Source organism: Electrona antarctica, assembly GCF_951216825.1.
Source record: "Electrona antarctica genome assembly, chromosome: 2".
Lineage (NCBI taxonomy): Eukaryota > Metazoa > Chordata > Actinopteri > Myctophiformes > Myctophidae > Electrona > Electrona antarctica.
The window spans coordinates 471261-492750 of NC_136807.1; positions in this window are offsets into that span (position 1 = coordinate 471261).

Genomic DNA, 21490 nt, shown 5'->3' on the forward strand with positions numbered 1-21490 from the left:
GGTAAGTTGATCCAAGTCGAGGGGTAAATTGAACCACATGATATTTTAATGTTAAAAGCTTAAAGTTGAACAGATAATGTATTCACTTATCGATAATAATATAATAACAGTTTTCCCTTTTGCAAATAGTCTTATTTATTTGTTTATTTATTATTTAAACAATATTAAGACAATTAAATAAAGTTTGTTATTCAGAACCTTATATTTGCAATATTGTTAATACAATATTGCAAACTTCTCTTAAATGAGTATGTACATGCAAATTAAAGGTCATTCAGTATAATTTGAGTAGCAAAGACTTAATACAAAAAATATGAATAATGATTCCCGCATTGACTCAATTTACCCCCGGACATTGGCTCATCTTACCCATAGCCACCATTAGAAAACAATGACTAGAATAAGCTACTTCAGACAATTTATTTGCTAAATGATTCACATGGTTCTATCCATTGGCAAATCATCGTGTATGACATTACATGTTAGACCTAGGTACATTTTGCTTTGTATAACAGTCATTTGACATGTGTCGAAATTTTACTTTGACTGACAAAAACAGTTTTTTGTGTAAAAGAATACTTTCTACTTTCACCATGTGCTTCCCAACTTCACAGCCAGGTGTAAATGATGGATGCTTACGAGATTTAAGGTCACATGGCAACACAGTTTTCTAGTTTTCTAGATAAAGGGGGTGGTTCAACATACCCGCTGGCTCGTCTTACCCCATTCTCCCCTAGGTGTAATGTTAGGGACCACAGAATACATGTAAATATGAAATAAATGTTTAAACATGTAATGTTAGAGACCACAGAAGTGAACCTTTCCCAAGCCTGTTTTCTCAACTTGTTGTTTTCTGCGAGACAACTCTAAGCCAGAGGTTCCCAACCACCTCTCCCTAAATTAAATTAGGGATGTCCCGATACCACAATTTCTGTGTTAGCCGATACTGAATATCGATACCAGAGAATAATAATAAAAAATGAAAAGAATCTTATTTTGAAGTCCATTGACTGGGAATAGTGTTTATAGCTATCTAGCTATATATCTCGTGTTGTGTTCATAGCAGACTCCTCACTCAAATGTGCACTTGCAGTTTGGGCTACTCCAAAGCAATGTCCCAACATTTATTTAACTGCCATAGTGTCAACCCCTTACCCCTGTGTCTGATCGCTGGTTAGACTGGCATAGTGTCAACCCCTTACCCCTGTGTGGGATCGCTGGTTAGACTGGCATAGTGTCAACCCCTTACCCCTGTGTCGGATTGGTGGTTAGACTGGCATAGTGTCAAACCCTTACCCCTGTGTCGGATCTGTGGTTAGACTGGCATAGTGTCAACCCCTTACCCCTGTGTGGGATCGCTGGTTAGACTGGCATATTGTCAACCCCTTACCCCTGTGTCTGATCGGTGGTTAGACTGGCATAGTGTCAACCCCTTACCCCTGTGTCTGATCGCTGGTTAGACTGGCATAGTGTCAACCCCTTACCCCTGTGTCTGATCGCTGGTTAGACTGGCATAGTGTCAACCCCTTACCCCTGTGTCGGATCTGTGGTTAGACTGGCATAGTGTCAACCCCTTACCCCTGTGTCGGATCTGTGGTTAGACTGGCATAGTGTCAACCCCTTACCCCTGTGTCTGATCGGTGGTTAGACTGGCATATTTGCCGATACCGATATGACCCGATATGACCAAATAAGGGCCGAAATGAAAGCAAGTCAATACAAAAACTGCTATGAGGATTAAACCATGCAGATAAAGCACCAATAAGACTTGTTTACATCAGGGTCCTCCATTTTCAATTCATCAGAACATTTAAAGATACAAATATAATCACAAAAGGTGTGATTATACAAACATCAGTAGCATTTACTATACAAAAAATAAAAAAGACCCCCCTTTATTTCCCATTCAAAGTGCATGTGTCTAATATATGTAACGACAGAGGCCCCATTCCTATTCCAAAAATGATAAAGCGTTGTTATCATTATTATTGTTTGGGTAGCCTTTATATCGTGCTGAGCTGGTCGTTTTGAAAGTAGCTCTCAAGTCAAAAAAGTGTGCATGGGCACCCCTTCACTATAGAGCACCGAAGTCCTGACGTCACTGTCAGTAGAGGGCGTCAGTCCACAGGTTCATGTACTTTTTTTTGCATTGTAATCTCCATAGGGGGATTTTAGATCGCCTCATATAAGAACTGTGTAACTGTGTTTGAAAAATAAACCGATCACCCCGGCCTTTTCACTCATATGGATATGAAGCATCGACTGAAGGTGGAAATGTACAAATATACCCAAAGAGTAACAAAATAAGCGTTAGAAACGAGTCAAACAACCCAGAGACTACATTTACGGGTAGGCAGGTGGCTGCATCTGCCCGACTGAAACTGAATGTCAATTACGTTTATTTTTATTTTATTGATATTTAATGTTTCGTGGTTAGTACGAGTCGAGTCACCACCAGCTGAGCTTACGAGGAATCTCAGGAACGCAATGTGTTGACAGCTGGGCGTGACGTATATTAGCAGCGACATTGCCTTCATATGTAGTTTCAAGGCTTTTGCGGTCACATTAATTCCATTTTCTCCAGAAACTGGCTGTATCAAATATGAATGGACATCATTAACGACGCACAGCCACTCCCCTGACAGAAAGGCCGGTGTGGTCGGTTTATTTTTCAAACACAGTTCTTATATGAAGCGACCTAAAATCGCCCTATGGAGATTTCAATGCAAATAAAAAAATACATGAACCTGTGTGTTGGTGCCCTCTACTGAAAGTGACGTCAGACTTCGGTGCTCTATAGTGTGTACATATAAAGCACTCGTTCTCAAATAGGCTACTTTCATGTCAAAGACCCAGGGCTATGAATTTGGCCACAGACCCCCATCTGAAAATGTTTTCTCCCAGGGCCAGGGGCCATAAAAGAAGATTGTTAAAAAAAACGTTCCAAATTATTCAAAATTTTACAAGCATTTATATATATATAGGTTAAAAGAGAGTTGAAAGCAGTTTTTGATGCTATATGCCTATATTAACTCAATTTGCATGGGGAGTGGAGCCCCCTTGCATGGACCTGGGACCCAGTAAGGACCCCTGGGGGGCCCCGGGGAGTGGAGCCCCCCTGCATGGACCTGGGACCCAGTAAGGACCCCTGGGGGTCCCCGGGGAGTGGAGCCCCCCTGCACGGACCTGGGACCCAGTAAGGACCCCTGGGGGTCCCCGGGGAGTGGAGCCCCCCTGCATGGACCTGGGACCCAGTAAGGACCCCCGGGGGTCCCCGGGGAGTGGAGCCCCCCTGCATGGACCTGGGACCCAGTAAGGACCCCCGGGGGTCCCCGGGGAGTGGAGCCCCCTGCATGGACCTGGGACCCAGTAAGGACCCCCTGGGGTCCCCGGGGAGTGGAGCCCCCTGCATGGACCTGGGACCCAGTAAGGACCCCCGGGGTCCCCGGGGAGTGGAGCCCCCTGCATGGACCTGGGACCCAGTAAGGACCCCCGGGGGTCCCCGGGGAGTGGAGCCCCCTGCATGGACCTGGGACCCAGTAAGGACCCCCGGGGTCCCCGGGGAGTGGAGCCCCCTGCATGGACCTGGGACCCAGTAAGGACCCCCGGGGGTCCCCGGGGAGTGGAGCCCCCTGCATGGACCTGGGACCCAGTAAGGACCCCCGGGGGTCCCCGGGGAGTGGAGCCCCCTGCATGGACCTGGGACCCAGTAAGGACCCCCGGGGGTCCCCGGGGAGTGGAGCCCCCCTGCATGGACCTGGGACCCAGTAAGGACCCCCGGGGGTCCCCGGGGAGTGGAGCCCCCTGCATGGACCTGGGACCCAGTAAGGACCCCCGGGGTCCCCGGGGAGTGGAGCCCCCTGCATGGACCCGGGACCCAGTAAGGACCCCCGGGGGTCCCGGGGAGTGGAGCCCCCTGCATGTGGAGCCCCCTGCATGGACCTGGGACCCAGTAAGGACCCCCGGGGTTCCCGGGGAGTGGAGCCCCCTGCATGGACCCGGGACCCAGTAAGGACCCCCGGGGGTCCCGGGGAGTGGAGCCCCCTGCATGGACCCGGGACCCAGTAAGGACCCCCGGGGTCCCCGGGGAGTGGAGCCCCCTGCATGGACCTGGGACCCAGTAAGGACCCCCGGGGTCCCCGGGGAGTGGAGCCCCCTGCATGGACCTGGGACCCAGTAAGGACCCCCGGGGGTCCCCGGCAGACGGACCCCATTTTGAGAATCACTGACGTAAAGTATAGCCATTAACAGTCATTCCCATGCGTGACTCATCAGAGCCCTGTGTGTCACCCTCACCACACCACACGGTCACATTGCATATATAGAGGCTGAAAAATAGCAGATCTACAAGCTTGTAGGTCTGCTATTTTTGAAGTCGTGAAAATCTTTGAATATATTCTTTCAGGGCCAACGTTTTTGACTCAAATCTTTGCTTCTGGTGGGAAAAGTGTTTGTCGGGTACCTCGGCAGCCCTGCGTCAGAATGCATTCAGTGAAGATTGTGTTTCCGAGTGTTAACGACCCAGTGTTAATGACCCAGTGAGTGTTAATGACCCAGTGAGTGTTAATGACCCAGTGAGTGTTAATGACCCAGTGAGTGTTAATGACCCAGTGTTAATGACCCAGTGAGTGTTAATGACCCAGTGAGTGTTAATGACCCAGTGTTAATGACCCAGTGAGTGTTAATGACCCAGTGAGTGTTAATGACCCAGTGAGTGTTAATGACCCAGTGAGTGTTAATGACCCAGTGTTAATGACCCAGTGAGTGTTAATGACCCAGTGAGTGTTAATGACCCAGTGAGTGTTAATGACCCAGTGTTAATGACCCAGTGAGTGTTAATGACCCAGTGAGTGTTAATGACCCAGTGTTAATGACCCAGTGAGTGTTAATGACCCAGTGAGTGTTAATGACCCAGTGAGTGTTAATGACCCAGTGAGTGTTAATGACCCAGTGAGTGTTAATGACCCAGTGAGTGTTAATGACCCAGTGTTAATGACCCAGTGAGTGTTAATGACCCAGTGAGTGTTAATGACCCAGTGTTAATGACCCAGTGAGTGTTAATGACCCAGTGAGTGTTAATGACCCAGTGTTAATGACCCAGTGAGTGTTAATGACCCAGTGAGTGTTAATGACCCAGTGAGTGTTAATGACCCAGTGAGTGTTAATGACCCAGTGAGTGTTAATGACCCAGTGTTAATGACCCAGTGAGTGTTAATGACCCAGTGAGTGTTAATGACCCAGTGTTAATGACCCAGTGAGTGTTAATGACCCAGTGAGTGTTAATGACCCAGTGTTAATGACCCAGTGTTAATGACCCAGTGAGTGTTAATGACCCAGTGTTAATGACCCAGTGTTAATGACCCAGTGAGTGTTAATGACCCAGTGTTAATGACCCAGTGAGTGTTAATGACCCAGTGAGTGTTAATGACCCAGTGTTAATGACCCAGTGAGTGTTAATGACCCAGTGTTAATGACCCAGTGTTAATGACCCAGTGAGTGTTAATGACCCAGTGAGTGTTAATGACCCAGTGAGTGTTAATGACCCAGTGAGTGTTAATGACCCAGTGAGTGTTAATGACCCAGTGAGTGTTAATGACCCAGTGAGTGTTAATGACCCAGTGTTAATGACCCAGTGAGTGTTAATGACCCAGTGAGTGTTAATGACCCAGTGTTAATGACCCAGTGAGTGTTAATGACCCAGTGAGTGTTAATGACCCAGTGTTAATGACCCAGTGAGTGTTAATGACCCAGTGAGTGTTAATGACCCAGTGAGTGTTAATGACCCAGTGTTAATGACCCAGTGAGTGTTAATGACCCAGTGAGTGTTAATGACCCAGTGTTAATGACCCAGTGAGTGTTAATGACCCAGTGTTAATGACCCAGTGTTAATGACCCAGTGAGTGTTAATGACCCAGTGTTAATGACCCAGTGTTAATGACCCAGTGAGTGTTAATGACCCAGTGAGTGTTAATGACCCAGTGTTAATGACCCAGTGAGTGTTAATGACCCAGTGAGTGTTAATGACCCAGTGAGTGTTAATGACCCAGTGAGTGTTAATGACCCAGTGAGTGTTAATGACCCAGTGAGTGTTAATGACCCAGTGTTAATGACCCAGTGAGTGTTAATGACCCAGTGAGTGTTAATGACCCAGTGTTAATGACCCAGTGAGTGTTAATGACCCAGTGAGTGTTAATGACCCAGTGTTAATGACCCAGTGAGTGTTAATGACCCAGTGTTAATGACCCAGTGTTAATGACCCAGTGAGTGTTAATGACCCAGTGAGTGTTAATGACCCAGTGTTAATGACCCAGTGAGTGTTAATGACCCAGTGAGTGTTAATGACCCAGTGAGTGTTAATGACCCAGTGAGTGTTAATGACCCAGTGATTGTTAATGACCCAGTGAGTGTTAATGACCCAGTGAGTGTTAATGACCCAGTGTTAATGACCCAGTGAGTGTTAATGACCCAGTGAGTGTTAATGACCCAGTGTTAATGACCCAGTGAGTGTTAATGACCCAGTGAGTGTTAATGACCCAGTGTTAATGACCCAGTGAGTGTTAATGACCCAGTGAGTGTTAATGACCCAGTGAGTGTTAATGACCCAGTGAGTGTTAATGACCCAGTGAGTGTTAATGACCCAGTGTTAATGACCCAGTGAGTGTTAATGACCCAGTGAGTGTTAATGACCCAGTGTTAATGACCCAGTGAGTGTTAATGACCCAGTGTTAATGACCCAGTGTTAATGACCCAGTGAGTGTTAATGACCCAGTGTTAATGACCCAGTGTTAATGACCCAGTGAGTGTTAATGACCCAGTGAGTGTTAATGACCCAGTGTTAATGACCCAGTGAGTGTTAATGACCCAGTGAGTGTTAATGACCCAGTGTTAATGACCCAGTGAGTGTTAATGACCCAGTGAGTGTTAATGACCCAGTGAGTGTTAATGACCCAGTGTTAATGACCCAGTGAGTGTTAATGACCCAGTGAGTGTTAATGACCCAGTGTTAATGACCCAGTGTTAATGACCCAGTGAGTGTTAATGACCCAGTGAGTGTTAATGACCCAGTGTTAATGACCCAGTGAGTGTTAATGACCCAGTGAGTGTTAATGACCCAGTGAGTGTTAATGACCCAGTGAGTGTTAATGACCCAGTGAGTGTTAATGACCCAGTGAGTGTTAATGACCCAGTGAGTGTTAATGACCCAGTGTTAATGACCCAGTGAGTGTTAATGACCCAGTGAGTGTTAATGACCCAGTGTTAATGACCCAGTGAGTGTTAATGACCCAGTGTTAATGACCCAGTGTTAATGACCCAGTGAGTGTTAATGACCCAGTGTTAATGACCCAGTGTTAATGACCCAGTGAGTGTTAATGACCCAGTGAGTGTTAATGACCCAGTGTTAATGACCCAGTGAGTGTTAATGACCCAGTGAGTGTTAATGACCCAGTGAGTGTTAATGACCCAGTGAGTGTTAATGACCCAGTGAGTGTTAATGACCCAGTGAGTGTTAATGACCCAGTGAGTGTTAATGACCCAGTGAGTGTTAATGACCCAGTGAGTGTTAATGACCCAGTGAGTGTTAATGACCCAGTGTTAATGACCCAGTGAGTGTTAATGACCCAGTGAGTGTTAACGACCCAGTGAGTGTTAACGACCCAGTGAGTGTTAATGACCCAGTGAGTGTTAATGACCCAGTGTTAATGACCCAGTGAGTGTTAATGACCCAGTGTTAATGACCCAGTGAGTGTTAATGACCCAGTGAGTGTTAATGACCCAGTGAGTGTTAATGACCCAGTGTTAATGACCCAGTGAGTGTTAATGACCCAGTGAGTGTTAATGACCCAGTGAGTGTTAATGACCCAGTGTTAATGACCCAGTGAGTGTTAATGACCCAGTGAGTGTTAATGACCCAGTGTTAATGACCCAGTGAGTGTTAATGACCCAGTGAGTGTTAATGACCCAGTGAGTGTTAATGACCCAGTGAGTGTTAATGACCCAGTGAGTGTTAACGACCCAGTGAGTGTTAACGACCCAGTGAGTGTTAATGACCCAGTGAGTGTTAATGACCCAGTGAGTGTTAATGACCCAGTGAGTGTTAATGACCCAGTGAGTGTTAATGACCCAGTGTTAATGACCCAGTGAGTGTTAATGACCCAGTGAGTGTTAATGACCCAGTGTTAATGACCCAGTGTTAATGACCCAGTGAGTGTTAATGACCCAGTGAGTGTTAATGACCCAGTGAGTGTTAATGACCCAGTGAGTGTTAATGACCCAGTGAGTGTTAATGACCCAGTGAGTGTTAATGACCCAGTGAGTGTTAATGACCCAGTGAGTGTTAATGACCCAGTGAGTGTTAATGACCCAGTGTTAATGACCCAGTGAGTGTTAATGACCCAGTGTTAATGACCCAGTGTTAATGACCCAGTGAGTGTTAATGACCCAGTGAGTGTTAATGACCCAGTGTTAATGACCCAGTGTTAATGACCCAGTGAGTGTTAATGACCCAGTGAGTGTTAATGACCCAGTGAGTGTTAATGACCCAGTGTTAATGACCCAGTGAGTGTTAATGACCCAGTGAGTGTTAATGACCCAGTGAGTGTTTATGACCCAGTGAGTGTTAATGACCCAGTGAGTGTTAATGACCCAGTGAGTGTTAATGACCCAGTGAGTGTTAATGACCCAGTGAGTGTTAATGACCCAGTGAGTGTTAATGACCCAGTGTTAATGACCCAGTGTTAATGACCCAGTGAGTGTTAATGACCCAGTGAGTGTTAATGACCCAGTGAGTGTTAATGACCCAGTGAGTGTTAATGACCCAGTGAGTGTTAATGACCCAGTGAGTGTTAATGACCCAGTGAGTGTTAATGACCCAGTGTTAATGACCCAGTGAGTGTTAATGATCCAGTGTTAATGACCCAGTGAGTGTTAATGACCCAGTGTTAATGACCCAGTGAGTGTTAATGACCCAGTGTTAATGACCCAGTGAGTGTTAATGACCCAGTGTTAATGACCCAGTGTTAATGACCCAGTGAGTGTTAATGACCCAGTGAGTGTTAATGACCCAGTGAGTGTTAACGACCCAGTGTTAATGACCCAGTGAGTGTTAATGACCCAGTGAGTGTTAATGACCCAGTGAGTGTAATGACCCAGTGAGTGTTAATGACCCAGTGTTAATGACCCAGTGAGTGTTAATGACCCAGTGTTAATGACCCAGTGAGTGTTAATGACCCAGTGAGTGTTAATGACCCAGTGAGTGTTAATGACCCAGTGAGTGTTAATGACCCAGTGTTAATGACCCAGTGAGTGTTAATGACCCAGTGAGTGTTAATGACCCAGTGTTAATGACCCAGTGTTAATGACCCAGTGAGTGTTAATGACCCAGTGAGTGTTAATGACCCAGTGAGTGTTAATGACCCAGTGAGTGTTAATGACCCAGTGAGTGTTAATGACCCAGTGAGTGTTAATGACCCAGTGTTAATGACCCAGTGAGTGTTAATGACCCAGTGTTAATGACCCAGTGTTAATGACCCAGTGTTAATGACCCAGTGAGTGTTAATGACCCAGTGTTAATGACCCAGTGAGTGTTAATGACCCAGTGAGTGTTAATGACCCAGAGAGTGTTAATGACCCAGTGAGTGTTAATGGCCCAGTGAGTGTTAATGACCCAGTGAGTGTTAATGACCCAGTGAGTGTTAATGACCCAGTGTTAATGACCCAGTGAGTGTTAATGACCCAGTGAGTGTTAATGACCCAGAGAGTGTTAATGACCCAGTGAGTGTTAATGGCCCAGTGAGTGTTAATGACCCAGTGAGTGTTAATGACCCAGTGTTAATGACCCAGTGTTAATGACCCAGTGAGTGTTAATGACCCAGTGAGTGTTAATGACCCAGTGAGTGTTAATGACCCAGTGAGTGTTAATGACCCAGTGAGTGTTAATGACCCAGTGAGTGTTAATGGCCCAGTGAGTGTTAATGACCCAGTGAGTGTTAATGACCCAGTAAGTGTTAATGACCCAGTGAGTGTTAATGACCCAGTGAGTGTTAATGACCCAGTGTTAATGACCCAGTGAGTGTTAATGACCCAGTGAGTGTTAATGACCCAGAGTGTTAATGACCCAGTGAGTGTTAATGACCCAGAGTGTTAATGACCCAGTGAGTGTTAATGACCCAGTGTTAATGACCCAGAGTGTTAATGACCCAGTGAGTGTTAATGACCCAGAGTGTTAATGACCCAGTGAGTGTTAACGACCCAGTGAGTGTTAATGACCCAGTGTTAATGACCCAGTGAGTGTTAATGACCCAGTGAGTGTTAATGACCCAGTGAGTGTTAATGACCCAGTGTTAATGACCCAGTGAGTGTTAATGACCCAGTGAGTGTTAATGACCCAGTGAGTGTTAATGACCCAGTGAGTGTTAATGACCCAGTGAGTGTTAATGACCCAGTGAGTGTTAATGACCCAGTGAGTGTTAATGACCCAGTGTTAATGACCCAGTGAGTGTTAATGACCCAGTGAGTGTTAATGACCCAGTGAGTGTTAATGACCCAGTGAGTGTTAATGACCCAGTGAGTGACCCAGTGTTAATGACCCAGTGAGTGTTAATGACCCAGTGAGTGTTAATGACCCAGTGAGTGTTAATGACCCAGTGAGTGTTAATGACCCAGTGAGTGTTAATGACCCAGTGTTAATGACCCAGTGAGTGTTAATGACCCAGTTTTAATGACCCAGTGAGTGTTAATGACCCAGTGAGTGTTAATGACCCAGTGTTAATGACCCAGTGAGTGTTAATGACCCAGTGAGTGTTAATGACCCAGTGAGTGTTAATGACCCAGTGAGTGTTAATGACCCAGTGAGTGTTAATGACCCAGTGTTAATGACCCAGTGAGTGTTAATGACCCAGTGAGTGTTAATGACCCAGTGAGTGTTAATGACCCAGTGTTAATGACCCAGTGTTAATGACCCAGTGTTAATGACCCAGTGAGTGTTAATGACCCAGTGTTAATGACCCAGTGAGTGTTAATGACCCAGTGTTAATGACCCAGTGTTAATGACCCAGTGAGTGTTAATGACCCAGTGAGTGTTAATGACCCAGTGTTAATGACCCAGTGTTAATGACCCAGTGTTAATGACCCAGTGAGTGTTAATGACCCAGTGTTAATGACCCAGTGAGTGTTAATGACCCAGTGAGTGTTAATGACCCAGAGTGTTAATGACCCAGAGTGTTAATGACCCAGTGAGTGTTAATGACCCAGTGTTAATGACCCAGTGAGTGTTAATGACCCAGTGAGTGTTAATGACCCAGTGTTAATGACCCAGTGTTAATGACCCAGTGAGTGTTAATGACCCAGTGAGTGTTAATGACCCAGTGAGTGTTAATGACCCAGTGTTAATGACCCAGTGTTAATGACCCAGTGAGTGTTAATGACCCAGTGAGTGTTAATGACCCAGTGTTAATGACCCAGTGTTAATGACCCAGTGAGTGTTAATGACCCAGTGAGTGTTAATGACCCAGTGAGTGTTAATGACCCAGTGAGTGTTAATGACCCAGTGAGTGTTAATGACCCAGTGTTAATGACCCAGTGAGTGTTAATGACCCAGTGTTAATGACCCAGTGTTAATGCCCCAGTGAGTGTTAATGACCCAGTGAGTGTTAATGACCCAGTGAGTGTTAATGACCCAGTGTTAATGACCCAGTGAGTGTTAATGACCCAGTGAGTGTTAATGACCCAGTGAGTGTTAATGACCCAGTGAGTGTTAATGACCCAGTGAGTGTTAATGACCCAGTGAGTGTTAATGACCCAGTGAGTGTTAATGACCCAGTGAGTGTTAATGACCCAGTGAGTGTTAATGACCCAGTGTTAATGACCCAGTGTTAATGACCCAGTGAGTGTTAATGACCCAGTGAGTGTTAATGACCCAGTGAGTGTTAATGACCCAGTGAGTGTTAATGACCCAGTGAGTGTTAATGACCCAGTGAGTGTTAATGACCCAGTGTTAATGACCCAGTGAGTGTTAATGACCCAGTGTTAATGACCCAGTGTTAATGCCCCAGTGAGTGTTAATGACCCAGTGAGTGTTAATGACCCAGTGAGTGTTAATGACCCAGTGAGTGTTAATGACCCAGTGTTAATGACCCAGTGAGTGTTAATGACCCAGTGAGTGTTAATGACCCAGTGAGTGTTAATGACCCAGTGAGTGTTAATGACCCAGTGAGTGTTAATGACCCAGTGAGTGTTAATGACCCAGTGAGTGTTAATGGCCCAGTGAGTGTTAATGACCCAGTGAGTGTTAATGACCCAGTGAGTGTTAATGACCCAGTGAGTGTTAATGACCCAGTGAGTGTTAATGACCCAGTGAGTGTTAATGACCCAGTGAGTGTTAATGACCCAGTGAGTGTTAATGACCCAGTGAGTGTTAATGACCCAGTGAGTGTTAATGGCCCAGTGAGTGTTAATGACCCAGTGAGTGTTAATGACCCAGTGAGTGTTAATGACCCAGTGTTAATGACCCAGTGAGTGTTAATGACCCAGTGAGTGTTAATGACCCAGTGTTAATGACCCAGTGAGTTGTAATGACCCAGTGAGTGTTAATGACCCAGTGAGTGTTAATGACCCAGTGAGTGTTAATGACCCAGTGAGTGTTAATGACCCAGTGTTAATGACCCAGTGAGTGTTAATGACCCAGTGAGTGTTAATGACCCAGTGAGTGTTAATGACCCAGCGAGTGTTAATGACCCAGTGTTAATGACCCAGTGAGTGTTAATGGCCCAGTGAGTGTTAATGACCCAGCGAGTGTTAATGACCCAGTGTTAATGACCCAGTGAGTGTTAATGACCCAGTGAGTGTTAATGACCCAGCGAGTGTTAATGACCCAGTGTTAATGACCCAGTGAGTGTTAATGGCCCAGTGAGTGTTAATGACCCAGTGAGTGTTAATGACCCAGTGAGTGTTAATGACCCAGTGAGTGTTAATGACCCAGTGAGTGTTAATGACCCAGTGAGTGTTAATGACCCAGTGAGTGTTAATGACCCAGTGAGTGTTAATGACCCAGTGAGTGTTAATGACCCAGTGAGTGTTAATGACCCAGTGAGTGTTAATGACCCAGTGTTAATGACCCAGTGTTAATGACCCAGTGAGTGTTAATGACCCAGTGTTAATGACCCAGTGTTAATGACCCAGTGAGTGTTAATGACCCAGTGAGTGTTAATGACCCAGTGAGTGTTAATGACCCAGTGTTAATGACCCAGTGAGTGTTAATGACCCAGTGAGTGTTAATGACCCAGTGAGTGTTAATGACCCAGTGAGTGTTAATGACCCAGTGTTAATGACCCAGTGAGTGTTAATGACCCAGTGAGTGTTAATGACCCAGTGAGTGTTTATGACCCAGTGAGTGTTTATGACCCAGTGAGTGTTAATGACCCAGTGAGTGTTAATGACCCAGTGAGTGTTAATGACCCAGTGAGTGTTAATGACCCAGTGAGTGTTAATGACCCAGTGAGTGTTAATGACCCAGTGTTAATGACCCAGTGTTAATGACCCAGTGAGTGTTAATGACCCAGTGAGTGTTAATGACCCAGTGAGTGTTAATGACCCAGTGAGTGTTAATGACCCAGTGAGTGTTAATGACCCAGTGAGTGTTAATGACCCAGTGAGTGTTAATGACCCAGTGTTAATGACCCAGTGAGTGTTAATGATCCAGTGTTAATGACCCAGTGAGTGTTAATGACCCAGTGTTAATGACCCAGTGAGTGTTAATGACCCAGTGTTAATGACCCAGTGAGTGTTAATGACCCAGTGTTAATGACCCAGTGTTAATGACCCAGTGAGTGTTAATGACCCAGTGAGTGTTAATGACCCAGTGAGTGTTAACGACCCAGTGTTAATGACCCAGTGAGTGTTAATGACCCAGTGAGTGTTAATGACCCAGTGAGTGTTAATGACCCAGTGAGTGTTAATGACCCAGTGTTAATGACCCAGTGAGTGTTAATGACCCAGTGTTAATGACCCAGTGAGTGTTAATGACCCAGTGAGTGTTAATGACCCAGTGAGTGTTAATGACCCAGTGAGTGTTAATGACCCAGTGTTAATGACCCAGTGAGTGTTAATGACCCAGTGAGTGTTAATGACCCAGTGTTAATGACCCAGTGTTAATGACCCAGTGAGTGTTAATGACCCAGTGAGTGTTAATGACCCAGTGAGTGTTAATGACCCAGTGAGTGTTAATGACCCAGTGAGTGTTAATGACCCAGTGAGTGTTAATGACCCAGTGTTAATGACCCAGTGAGTGTTAATGACCCAGTGTTAATGACCCAGTGTTAATGACCCAGTGTTAATGACCCAGTGAGTGTTAATGACCCAGTGTTAATGACCCAGTGAGTGTTAATGACCCAGTGAGTGTTAATGACCCAGAGAGTGTTAATGACCCAGTGAGTGTTAATGGCCCAGTGAGTGTTAATGACCCAGTGAGTGTTAATGACCCAGTGAGTGTTAATGACCCAGTGTTAATGACCCAGTGAGTGTTAATGACCCAGTGAGTGTTAATGACCCAGAGAGTGTTAATGACCCAGTGAGTGTTAATGGCCCAGTGAGTGTTAATGACCCAGTGAGTGTTAATGACCCAGTGTTAATGACCCAGTGTTAATGACCCAGTGAGTGTTAATGACCCAGTGAGTGTTAATGACCCAGTGAGTGTTAATGACCCAGTGAGTGTTAATGACCCAGTGAGTGTTAATGACCCAGTGAGTGTTAATGGCCCAGTGAGTGTTAATGACCCAGTGAGTGTTAATGACCCAGTAAGTGTTAATGACCCAGTGAGTGTTAATGACCCAGTGAGTGTTAATGACCCAGTGTTAATGACCCAGTGAGTGTTAATGACCCAGTGAGTGTTAATGACCCAGAGTGTTAATGACCCAGTGAGTGTTAATGACCCAGAGTGTTAATGACCCAGTGAGTGTTAATGACCCAGTGTTAATGACCCAGAGTGTTAATGACCCAGTGAGTGTTAATGACCCAGAGTGTTAATGACCCAGTGAGTGTTAACGACCCAGTGAGTGTTAATGACCCAGTGTTAATGACCCAGTGTTAATGACCCAGTGAGTGTTAATGACCCAGTGAGTGTTAATGACCCAGTGAGTGTTAATGACCCAGTGTTAATGACCCAGTGAGTGTTAATGACCCAGTGAGTGTTAATGACCCAGTGAGTGTTAATGACCCAGTGAGTGTTAATGACCCAGTGAGTGTTAATGACCCAGTGAGTGTTAATGACCCAGTGAGTGTTAATGACCCAGTGTTAATGACCCAGTGAGTGTTAATGACCCAGTGAGTGTTAATGACCCAGTGAGTGTTAATGACCCAGTGAGTGTTAATGACCCAGTGAGTGACCCAGTGTTAATGACCCAGTGAGTGTTAATGACCCAGTGAGTGTTAATGACCCAGTGAGTGTTAATGACCCAGTGAGTGTTAATGACCCAGTGAGTGTTAATGACCCAGTGTTAATGACCCAGTGAGTGTTAATGACCCAGTTTTAATGACCCAGTGAGTGTTAATGACCCAGTGAGTGTTAATGACCCAGTGTTAATGACCCAGTGAGTGTTAATGACCCAGTGAGTGTTAATGACCCAGTGAGTGTTAATGACCCAGTGAGTGTTAATGACCCAGTGAGTGTTAATGACCCAGTGTTAATGACCCAGTGAGTGTTAATGACCCAGTGAGTGTTAATGACCCAGTGAGTGTTAATGACCCAGTGTTAATGACCCAGTGTTAATGACCCAGTGTTAATGACCCAGTGAGTGTTAATGACCCAGTGTTAATGACCCAGTGAGTGTTAATGACCCAGTGTTAATGACCCAGTGTTAATGACCCAGTGAGTGTTAATGACCCAGTGAGTGTTAATGACCCAGTGTTAATGACCCAGTGTTAATGACCCAGTGTTAATGACCCAGTGAGTGTTAATGACCCAGTGTTAATGACCCAGTGAGTGTTAATGACCCAGTGAGTGTTAATGACCCAGAGTGTTAATGACCAGAGTGTTAATGACCCAGTGAGTGTTAATGACCCAGTGTTAATGACCCAGTGAGTGTTAATGACCCAGTGAGTGTTAATGACCCAGTGTTAATGACCCAGTGTTAATGACCCAGTGAGTGTTAATGACCCAGTGAGTGTTAATGACCCAGTGAGTGTTAATGACCCAGTGTTAATGACCCAGTGTTAATGACCCAGTGAGTGTTAATGACCCAGTGAGTGTTAATGACCCAGTGTTAATGACCCAGTGTTAATGACCCAGTGAGTGTTAATGACCCAGTGAGTGTTAATGACCCAGTGAGTGTTAATGACCCAGTGAGTGTTAATGACCCAGTGAGTGTTAATGACCCAGTGTTAATGACCCAGTGAGTGTTAATGACCCAGTGTTAATGACCCAGTGTTAATGCCCCAGTGAGTGTTAATGACCCAGTGAGTGTTAATGACCCAGTGAGTGTTAATGACCCAGTGTTAATGACCCAGTGAGTGTTAATGACCCAGTGAGTGTTAATGACCCAGTGAGTGTTAATGACCCAGTGAGTGTTAATGACCCAGTGAGTGTTAATGACCCAGTGAGTGTTAATGACCCAGTGAGTGTTAATGACCCAGTGAGTGTTAATGACCCAGTGAGTGTTAATGACCCAGTGTTAATGACCCAGTGTTAATGACCCAGTGAGTGTTAATGACCCAGTGAGTGTTAATGACCCAGTGAGTGTTAATGACCCAGTGTTAATGACCCAGTGTTAATGACCCAGTGAGTGTTAATGACCCAGTGAGTGTTAATGACCCAGTGTTAATGACCCAGTGTTAATGACCCAGTGAGTGTTAATGACCCAGTGAGTGTTAATGACCCAGTGAGTGTTAATGACCCAGTGAGTGTTAATGACCCAGTGAGTGTTAATGACCCAGTGAGTGTTAATGACCCAGTGTTAATGACCCAGTGAGTGTTAATGACCCAGTGTTAATGACCCAGTGTTAATGCCCCAGTGAGTGTTAATGACCCAGTGAGTGTTAATGACCCAGTGAGTGTTAATGACCCAGTGAGTGTTAATGACCCAGTGTTAATGACCCAGTGAGTGTTAATGACCCAGTGAGTGTTAATGACCCAGTGAGTGTTAATGACCCAGTGAGTGTTAATGACCCAGTGAGTGTTAATGACCCAGTGAGTGTTAATGACCCAGTGAGTGTTAATGGCCCAGTGAGTGTTAATGACCCAGTGAGTGTTAATGACCCAGTGAGTGTTAATGACCCAGTGAGTGTTAATGACCCAGTGAGTGTTAATGACCCAGTGAGTGTTAATGACCCAGTGAGTGTTAATGACCCAGTGAGTGTTAATGGCCCAGTGAGTGTTAATGACCCAGTGAGTGTTAATGACCCAGTGAGTGTTAATGACCCAGTGAGTGTTAATGACCCAGTGAGTGTTAATGACCCAGTGAGTGTTAATGACCCAGTGAGTGTTAATGACCCAGTGAGTGTTAATGACCCAGTGAGTGTTAATGGCCCAGTGAGTGTTAATGACCCAGTGAGTGTTAATGACCCAGTGAGTGTTAATGACCCAGTGTTAATGACCCAGTGAGTGTTAATGACCCAGTGAGTGTTAATGACCCAGTGTTAATGACCCAGTGAGTTGTAATGACCCAGTGAGTGTTAATGACCCAGTGAGTGTTAATGACCCAGTGAGTGTTAATGACCCAGTGAGTGTTAATGACCCAGTGTTAATGACCCAGTGAGTGTTAATGACCCAGTGAGTGTTAATGACCCAGTGAGTGTTAATGACCCAGCGAGTGTTAATGACCCAGTGTTAATGACCCAGTGAGTGTTAATGGCCCAGTGAGTGTTAATGACCCAGCGAGTGTTAATGACCCAGTGTTAATGACCCAGTGAGTGTTAATGACCCAGTGAGTGTTAATGACCCAGCGAGTGTTAATGACCCAGTGTTAATGACCCAGTGAGTGTTAATGGCCCAGTGAGTGTTAATGACCCAGTGAGTGTTAATGACCCAGTGAGTGTTAATGACCCAGTGAGTGTTAATGACCCAGTGAGTGTTAATGACCCAGTGAGTGTTAATGACCCAGTGTTAATGACCCAGTGAGTGTTAATGACCCAGTGTTAATGACCCAGTGAGTGTTAATGACCCAGTGAGTGTTAATGACCCAGTGAGTGTTAATGACCCAGTGAGTGTTAATGACCCAGTGAGTGTTAATGGCCCAGTGAGTGTTAATGACCCAGTGAGTGTTAATGACCCAGTGAGTGTTAATGACCCAGTGTTAATGACCCAGTGAGTGTTAATGACCCAGTGAGTGTTAATGACCCAGTGTTAATGACCCAGTGAGTTGTAATGACCCAGTGAGTGTTAATGACCCAGTGAGTGTTAATGACCCAGTGAGTGTTAATGACCCAGTGAGTGTTAATGACCCAGTGTTAATGACCCAGTGAGTGTTAATGACCCAGTGAGTGTTAATGACCCAGTGAGTGTTAATGACCCAGCGAGTGTAAAAGTACAGACTATTAGAGGACACAAACTGAAAGGAAATGTGATTCACCACCACTGCTGTGATGTAGCAGAGCATGCCATGTTTCTGACCCTCACTGCTTTTCTATATCTCTCTATTTTTCTCTCTCTCTCTCTCTCTCTCTCTCTGTCTCTCTCTCTCTCTAATAACATACAGTACATCCGGAGCCCCTTACTGCCCCTCAACCTGTGGGTCCGGGGCCCGGGACAAGTGGGCCCCCAAATAATTGGCAAAACATTTAGATTTAAATGCTAATATATCATTAATATAAAAACATTTTTTTTCCTTTTTTTGTTCAAAATTGCGTTTTCATATAGACTATAGTGATACCAATAAATAGAATGTTTATGTATACTTCGTTGCTTCCATTATTCCAAGCAAGAACAGAATGATTGATTGGTCAAAAATGTAATGCTCAAGAATCACTGAGCTATAATTAATGAATGTATCTCAAAACAACTGCACTGCAATGACGGGAAATCATATCCATGGATATGAAAGAGGAGATTTGTTTCAAAATGAACAATATTTCATTTTGATATTCATTATAACAAGCCCATAATCATAACTACCAATGGGAAATATAAATGATTTAATGAGAACGGCTAAACAGCGCCTGAAAGACCGATGTTATTACACGATCCAGGAAGAAAACCATTGCTTCAGTGGCCAGAATTATGACCACCCTTCCCATATAATATAATATTTGAGTGGTGTAAACCACTCCTACAACTGGCTTTGTTATTGAAACCACTCCTACAACTGGCTTTGTTATTGAAACCACTCCTACAACTGGCTTTGTTAGTCTGTCTGTGCTCAAAAAATGAGCACGGTTGCTATGGTCACCCAGTTCACACGGGTGTGATTTCATTACGTCAGACATTACGTCAGACCACAGCTGATCAGTCTATATAAGACCTTACACCACTCAGTTCACACGGGTGTGATTTGTTTTATTATCAACTGGACGATAACGCCACATTTCCTGAGAAACACCTTTTTCTACTCGTTCTAATCCTCTTTAGGCTACGGCCGTGCACGTACAGTATAATGTGTGGAATCAGGAGTGAAAATCGACATTTTTAAAATGTCTTCTAAATCATTTTTTCTGAAATACCTATTTTTCTATATCAGTGGTGCTCGATATTTCATGTCAAGGACCCCAAAAATTACCCCCACCGAGGCAAAATGTTTGACGTAAACGTTCTGAAAGAATATTTATTCAAAGAATTGAGGCACATTTTCACGATTTTTCAAAAATAGCAGATCTACAAGCTCGTAGCGCGGCACTCGGTGCCGCGCTATGAGCTTGTAGATCTGCTATTTTGCAATAGCTAAAGTATAACATAATGCTTGAAACACCAAAAGGGGTTCCCGCATATAATGGGTTATATTTCACAAGAGTACACAGTTCTGTAATGAACACTTTCTCTGCATGGAACAGTTCTGTAATGAACACACAGCTTGGAGGGAACAGTCAGAAACTGGGCCAAAGCAGGGGGCTGGTAATGTTCAAGTGGTTTCACACTTATTATACACAGCTATATTTGCACATAATGTGTGAACAACACTCAGACAGATTATGTAGTCCTTCTGGTTGTGCCATATATGACCCATTCAGGACGGGAACCCCTTTTGGTGTTTTAAGCATTATGTTATACTTTAGCTATTGAAAAAATAGCAGATCTACAAGCTCATAGCGCGGCACAAGCTTGTAGATCTGCCATTTTTGAAAAATCGTGAAAATGTGGCGCAAATCTTGGATATATTGTTCTTTCACAACGGAAGCTTTTAACTCAAATCCTTGCTTCTGTGGGGTCTCTGGAACAACATATTTACAGATGGGGGTCGACGGCCATTTTTGGGGTCCTTGACTTGAAATAGTATGGAAACCACTGATATAGAAACATAGGCTTTTCAGAAAACTGTCATGATTTATAAGACATTTGTAGAAATATGGTGTCAGGTCTAAATGTTTTAATTGAATCAATGAGCTAGGCACCCTTCAATCAGCTCTTATTATTAAATATGGTGTCAGGTCTAAATGTTTTAATTGAATCAATGAGCTAGGCACCCTTCAATCAGCTCTTATTATTAAATATGGTGTCAGGTCTAAATGTTTTAATTGAATCAATGAGCTAGGCACCCTTCAATCAGCTCTTATTATTAAATATGGTGTCAGGTCTAAATGTTTTAATTTAATCAATGAGCTAGGCACCCTTCAATCAGCTCTTCAGGCACCAATCACCCAGCTACAGTACACAGCTAGGCTATAATCTAGGACCATGGAGAGGGACACTTTATTTCCACACTCACTCCAGAGTCCCACTGGGAGAGGAGACCCCGGGGCAGACCAAGGATCACGTCCCACTGGGAGAGGAGACCCCGGGGCAGACCAAGGATCACGTCCCACTGGGAGAGGAGACCCCGGGGCAGACCAAGGATCACGTCCCACTGGGAGAGGAGACCCCGGGGCAGACCAAGGATCACGTCCCACTGGGAGAGGAGACCCCGGGGCAGACCAAGGATCACGTCCCACTGGGAGAGGAGACCCCGGGGCAGACCAAGGATTACGTCCCACTGGGAGAGGAGACCCTGGGGCAGACCAAGGATTACGTCCCACTGGGAGAGGAGACCCTGGGGCAGACCAAGGACCACGTCCCACTGGGAGGAGACCCCGGGGCAGACCAAGGATCACGTCCCACTGGGAGAGACCCCGGGGCAGACCAAGGATCACGTCCCACTGGGGGGAGACCCCGGGGCAGACCAAGGATTACGTCCCACTGGGAGAGGAGACCCCGGGGCAGACCAAGGATCACGTCCCACTGGGAGAGGAGACCCCGGGGCAGACCAAGGATCACGTCCCACTGGGAGAGGAGACCCCGGGGCAGACCAAGGATTACGTCCCACTGGGAGAGGAGACCCCGGGGCAGACCAAGGATCAAGTCCCACTGGGAGGAGAC